We start from the raw sequence: 7,385 nt of genomic DNA on the forward strand, positions 1-7,385 counted from the left end.
CATTAGGAAATGTACAGTCAGTCACCACATCTGCTGACTAACCAAAAGAACATACTTCAGAAAAGCCTGTGTTGAAGTAAGATGGGCTGTCTGAGTGTTACCAGGGAGATGAAACAGGCAGCATCATACAGTAGGACAGAATGTTTTCTAAGCATTCAAGAAATACATGTTGGTTATTGTTAAAAAAACAACAAGTCCCTTGATTTCTCTCTTATGCTCTGGGTTTTTCTTACAAACGCATTGTCTGAACTCAGTAACTTAGAGAAATCTGTTGTTGCTGTAGAACTATGAAGCATTATATAGAGTTCTGCCAATAAGAAATCTATTTCTCTTTGGGAGTTATGTTCTTATTTTGAGTTATTTTCTCTTGGCCTAGAACATGGTGTTAAATTATTTTTGAATGGCTTGCTTTGGGGTCAGTTTTGTATGTTCAGGACACAATTACCTCACCGTGATCTGGTTAAAGTCAGTTTCTGACCTGCTGGGAATAGGAGAGGGCTGGGAAAGAGGCCACCTCTTTGGCATCTGAAAATATATACTCACTAGAAGCCTAATGCATGAATTTGTGCACCAGTGGGTCCCTTGGCCTGGCCTGTGGGATCAAGTTGAAACTGGCTCTCCGACATCCCCCCGAGGAGTCCCAGGTTGTGAGAGGGTGCAGGCCAGGCTGAGGGACCCCATTGGTGCACGATCGTGGCCTGGGAGGGACGTGGACCCCAGCAGCAAGCTAACCTACCAGTCAGAGCATCTGCCCTGTCCCCCCCCCCCCGTGGTCAGTGCATGTCGTTAGTGACTGGTTGACCAGTTGACTGCCTGCACCCCCTGGTGGCCAGTGCATGTCATAGTGAGCGGTTGAGAGACCTTAGCATATTACACTTTGATTGGTTGAGCAGACGACCAGACACTTAGCATATTAGGCTTTTATTATATAGAATAGCTTATTTTTTCAAGTTGGTGGTTACAACAGTGGTAGGACTTGTACAAAAAGTATCTATAGCATTCAGAACATTCTCTGGGGAAGAATTCATTGTCATGTTAAAGATTAGGCTTTAGATTCTGCTATTGGCTGTTTGTGTCCCACCAAAATTCATATGTTAAAGGCTAATATACAATTTGATGGTATATGGAAATGGGTCTTTGGGGATGATTAGGTCATAAAAGTGGCACTTTTATGAATGGAATTAGTGTCCTTATAAGATAGACCCAGAGAGTTCCCTTGCCCCCTTCTGCCATGTGAGGACATTGAGAAGATAGCCATCCAGGAACCAGGAAGTGGGCTCTCACCAGACACTGAATCTGCTGGTGCCTTGATCTTGACTTCCAGCCTCCAGACTGTTGTTTATAAGCTACCCAGTCTATATATAAGCCACCCAGCTTTGTTGTGGAGGTTCAATCCAGAATTATGAGAAATAACAAAATACTGTTTAATTATTAAATTTAGGAATGATCTATTATACACAAATGGATAAGTGATACTGTTAGATTGGCCAACTTTGAGTCATATCTTCTTCCAATCCCATGTTCTTGTCTAGGAGAGAACAGAGAACATTAACTGATCATTCAATAAAAACTAAATAAATATGGGTGATTCCCTGAAGAAAGGGGGATGCATACTCAGTGACCAAAAAACAACAACAACAAATATATAAGAGACTATGGTTTAGTATATATAGTCTATACAATCATGGTATACATAGTTATACTACTATAATTATTGTAACTACTATGGTTTATACTACGTTAGCCATTTTACAAATAGGGAGATTAAGCAATTAAGTAATTAAACATCAGATGGGACTTTTTTACATATATTTTTCATTTTAAAATAGTTTAAAGCTTTTAGGAAGTTTTAACACTAGTACAGACTATCTTTGTGTACCATTCCCTCAACTTTCCCCAGTGATACCATCTTATATACCCATAGCACATTATCACATCAGATGGAATTGGGACCAGATTTGTCTGGCTCCAAAGTCCTCATTAGTAATCAAATGCTAAGTCACAGAGTTGTGCTCATTGCACACACTGATGAGGAAAGGCGTCAATTTATCTCAAACTCATTTCTTCCCTGCTCCTTCATTACCTGACTGCTTCTAGCAAAAAGAATGCTACAGCAACAGGATGTGAGCTCTGGACTTGCGACTGAAACCCTCTTAGGGGGTCCACAGGTAGCCTGTGCCGTCATCTCTCCAACCGGGGAATGGATACATCTATGCAGCCCGAAGTCAGGCCCTGTGTGAGACCTTCCTGAACAAAATTGATAGGTTCTTCCTATTTTTTAAACAGCTGGTACACACTTTATGTCATAATTATTTATTTGAATTCCAACAAGACTGTGAAGCTTTTAAGACCGGCAGGCATTTTATTCATTCTTATAGACCCAGAACTTAGCAAATCCTCAATAAATGCTTGCTGACTCAATAGAAGAGGATCTCTGACATGATTTATTGTACAAAGGACTTTATAATTTATTGGGTATCAGGTCATCTTGATTTAACATTTGCTTGTCCCACATCACTGGTATTTGTTGAAATACATCCAATCCTTTTTGTCTGAGTCACTGTACAGCAACCTGTGCACTGGAAAGCCACTACCGACTTAGATTAGTTGGAGCCAACAACTCAAATGACTAGAAGTTTCTTTGCTTTCTTCAGTGTTATGCCGAACTATTCTACCTTTTCCAAAATTTGGTGGGAGGGAAAAAAGCCTCAATCAACAAAAACTACACAGGATGGGAATGGAGTCTTTATTTTAGTTCTCCTAGAGCAGTGCTTCTCAAACTTGAAGTAGATCTACTTCACCTTTGGATCTTATTAAAATGCAGATTTTGACTCTGTAGGTCTGGGGTTAGGGGCTTAATATTCTGCATTTCCAGAGGTCAGGGCTATTGGTTCATAGATCACACTTTGAGTAGGTTGAACCTAGAGAGACCAACTGGTAAGGGTGTTAGTAGCACAGATGAGCATAAGAAAAATAAATATTAGAAAACTTGGGACACATGCATCTCAGGGTTAATGGATTTGCTTTTGGGTCATCTATAGCTGGTTTTCCAATTCGGTTGCCTAACACAGAGCTTGCATCAGTTGTGGGTTGAGAAATGGGACAACTTGTTTCCTTTGCCATTTATCCCACAGGCCATTCTGAGCAGAGGCTTTGGAAGATCAGCCCTAACACACTGATGACTTTCATAAAGCCACAGATATGTGAAAAGAACCATGGATCGCTGATTGTGTGTTGTTTTTACATCAACATCCCGTGCTAAAGCCCACATTTTTGGCAATTAAACCTGATTTCTTAACTGAGTTGGGAAACCCTTGACCCACTGACATTATTCTATATTGTTTTAATCTGAAGATATGCGAGTTGATAAGAGACCACACTACATACCTTACATGCTTGTTTAAGCATTTAATGAGAATTTAATATTTATTCATACTAAAATAGAAGTCTCTTCACATAAGGAGCTTGAAATCAAAATGGTGACATGTTAGCTTCACTACAGAAGCATCTATGGTGACAGTGTAAAATAGAAATAACCCAGTGCTGAATTATGGGGTACAATCTGCATTAAAATTTCAATGGCCTAGAATGAATTTAATTTTGAAACTTCTAAAGTTTCATGATGAGATAATTAGAGATAACCTAGGGCCGTGGTCGGCAAACTGCGGCTCTCGAGCCACATGCGGCTCTTTGACCCCTTGAGTGTGGCTCTTCCTAAGCCTTAGGAGTACCCTAATTAAGTTAATAACAATGTACCGACCTATATAGTTTAAGTTTAAAAAGTTTGGCTCTCAAAAGAAATTTCAATCATTGTACTGTTGATATTTGGCTCTGTTGACTAATGAATTTGCCGACCACTGACCTAGGGTATCAATAAAATGATGAAAAAGTAATCTGAGTCACTTTCAAAGACCACAGCTCAATCTCAAGGGCAGGGGTAGTCTGACCAGGGTAAAACTGGTCCCCATAGCACTCTGCTATGATAGCTCTTCATCCTCTGCGGTATAGCTAGCCTACGTTGTTAGTTCTTGGTGTAGTGGTGAGCTAGTGGTAGTCATCCCCGTTCCCATTCATGCTCAAATAAAGTTCCTTATCCCACCAGCCTGTAGGCAAGCATGAGCGAGTAACACACACACATTTAAACCTCCTGATAGTGGTGAAGAAAATAAGTGTAAGGTTCTGAGAGATGTCTTGATTGCCCATTTTTTTTTTTTAAATATATTTTATTGATTTTCTACAGAGAGGAAGGGAGAGGGACAGAGAGCCAGAAACATCGATGAGAGAGAAACATCGACCAGCTGCCTCCTGCACATCTCCCACTGGGGATGTGCCCGCAACCCAGGTACATGCCCCCGACCGGAATCGAACCTGGGACCCTCCAGTCCGCAGGCCGACGCTCCATCCACTGAGCCAAACCGGTTTTGGCTTGATTGCCCATTTTAAGGGTAATTTCTTCCTGTCAGCAGTGGTTTCTTCATGTTGCCATCAGATACCTCAAGGGAATGAATGAAGAAATATTAAGGATAGCTAGAAGAAAAGTCAGTCTCTGCTTTTTAAAATTAAAATAATGCAAACTATCATGCTGTACATCTTAAGCTTCTACAGTAATGTATGTCAATGGTTTTCGCAATAAAACTGGAAAAAAACACATTTATATGTTACATATGACAAATTATAGTCAGCATAAATTATTAATCAATTTAGCCTCAAAAATAAAAGAATAATCAAGTGGTTACCAGGTCTTTCTAAATTGGCAGAGATGTGACATATGGTGCAAATATATTCATATTTTTAAAGATTAAATTATAATTCTGAGAGTCCCTTTTCCTCTAACTTGGTGGGTGCATTCACAGAGAAGCTAGACACACAAGTTCTGAGTAAACAACAGGCATTGAATTCACCCTCCCAGCTGTCCTCAGAACAGTGGGAGGAAGGGGTTGTCCCTAGCTCAGGAGGGAGGACTCCAGGTAGGGGCAGCACTGCTGATGTGGAAGAGGAAGGCATGTGACCAGGGGTAAGGAAGAGGCAGCAAGACCATCAATGGGCCTCAGCGTGGTGCAGAGAGCTCCTCTGGTCCCTATCTTGAAGAGACAGTCATGGGGCCTCTCCCTTTGATGAGTCTGACAGGTCGAGTGGCCAGGCATTTATGACTTACGTGTTTCAAATATAGGTTTTCTTGCCCTGGCCAGTGTGGCTCAGTTGGTTGAACATCACCCCATGCACAAAAAGGTGGCAGGTTTGTTTGATTCCTGGTCATGGCACATATCCAGGTTGCTTGCAGGTTTGATCCCTGGGCGGGGCGTGTGGAGGAGGCAACTGATTAATGTTTCTGTCTCACATAGATGTTTCTCACACTCTCTTTCTCCCTTCTTATTTCTAAAAAAATCATTAAACAATTTTTTTTAGTATAAGTTTTATTATTATTATTTAGGTACAGCAACGCCAATAGATCAATGCCATTGAAAACTTAGGTTTTTATACTCATAGATCCCAAAAGAAAAGGGCACATCCTGACACAGAGGGTCATGCAGGGAAACTCCATGGCTCATCAAGAGGCACAGGGAGTGGGGAATAGGAGCAAGAGCCTTTATTGTGGTTTTCATGGGAAAGAATAGGCAAGACAGGATGAACAGATTTTGGATTGGCTGGTTTGAGTAATTTCAGCGGGTTGTGGGGCATAGGGGCTGACTAGAGCAGGTGACTAGAGCAGGTGGATAGAGGCTCAGAGTGTGAGAGCCGGATAGAAGAGGTGGTTGGGAGCATGGGTTCCAGATTGGTTAGTTTAATTTTGAAAGGACCACTCTGGATGAATTATTTACTATCTCTAGGAATTTGATAGAGCTGGGAGGTAGTATGTTGTTAATAGATATTACTTGTTGGCCAATTAAAATATCTGTGGCTAATATTACAGCTCCAACATTTTGGTCAATTGCTAGGGGCCTTTTCCCTCAGTTGTTGGTTTTGTATCAGAACTCTTGGACTTCCTATCAGAGACTCCAGTGAGAAAAGGTTGTCCAAGTCTCTACAGTGAAGGAATCTCAGAGACACTAATGGGAGTGCCTGTTGATTTTAATTTGGACAGCTAAGCTTTTTGTTAGAGGAAGTCCCATGTGAGGTGGGCTGATTGCTAAGTAGCAGCATTAATGAGATTAAGCACAATTTTTAAATGAGGAATATATTGCCACCACAATCTAGAAAGGACTGTGAAATGTTGGACTTGTATGTCCTTAAAGTGTTTATCAAATGAATCTCCTTGGAGGAGATTGTCATCAGCATAATACCTGGAGAGAGGCAGATGCAGTTAAGATCTTGTTTCCAGACAGTGTGATGACAAAGCTCATGGCAAGTCCAGAAAAGGTGTTGTGTGTGTCTTCAGAGGTGATGACAGACTGTGGCTGAGAGGCTGTTGAAATAGTCCCCAAAAGAACATATTGGCTCAATCGATAATAGCAAATGTTTACCAGCTGTTGATTAGAAGCAGTTCGTCATTTTAATAAAAGTGAGCATAAGATTGAGTATTGGGTATGGGAACTTAATGGATAGATCACAGCATTAAAGTTGTAGTAGTCCATCATGTGGTGCCATTCATTTTTTCCAGGTTTCAGAACTGGAAAATTTTGGCTTCTAAATGGGGAAGCAGTGTGGATAATCACCCCTTTGTTGATTAGATTTTATATAATAACTAGAGGCCCGATGCACGAAATTCATGCAAGAGTAGGCCTTCCTTCTCCTGGCTGCTGGCACCGGCTTCCCTCTGGCACCCGGGACCTGAGCTTCCCTAGCAGCCTCGCCTTCATCCAGAAGGTCGTCTGGAAGGACGTCTGGTCTAATTAGCATATTACCCTTTTGTTATTATAGATTTTTAATTCCTGAAGGCCCTGTTTTAACTTATAGTGGGACATTTTAAGTAGGGATCCATAGGGTTGCATTTTTTTTTTTTTTTTTTTTATTTTCCTCTTAAAGTATTACAAAGGGTATTACATAAGTATCCTTCCCCCCCCCCCCTCGCGCCCTTGACAAACCACTACCCTCCCTTACCCCCCAGTGTCTTATGTCCATTAGTTATGCTTATATGCATGCATACAAGTCCTTCGGTTGATCTCTTACTCCCCTCCCTCCTGCCCCCCAACTCTCTCTGGCCTTCCCATTGCAGTTTGACAATCAGTTTGAGGCAGCTCTGCCTCTGTATCTATTATTGTTCAAAAGTTTGTAATGGTCTTTATTATCCATGAATGAGTGAGATCATGTGGTATTTTTCCTTCATTGACTGGCTTGTTTCACTTAGCATAATGCTCTCCAGTTCCATCCATGATGTTGCAAATGGTAGGAGTTCCTTCTTTTTAACAGCAGCATAGTATTCCATCGTGTAGATGTACCACAGTTTT

This window comes from Myotis yumanensis, unplaced genomic scaffold (genome assembly GCF_028538775.1).
Source record: "Myotis yumanensis isolate MYYU_CA2020_CCGP unplaced genomic scaffold, mMyoYum1.0.hap1 SCAF_5, whole genome shotgun sequence".
Lineage (NCBI taxonomy): Eukaryota > Metazoa > Chordata > Mammalia > Chiroptera > Vespertilionidae > Myotis > Myotis yumanensis.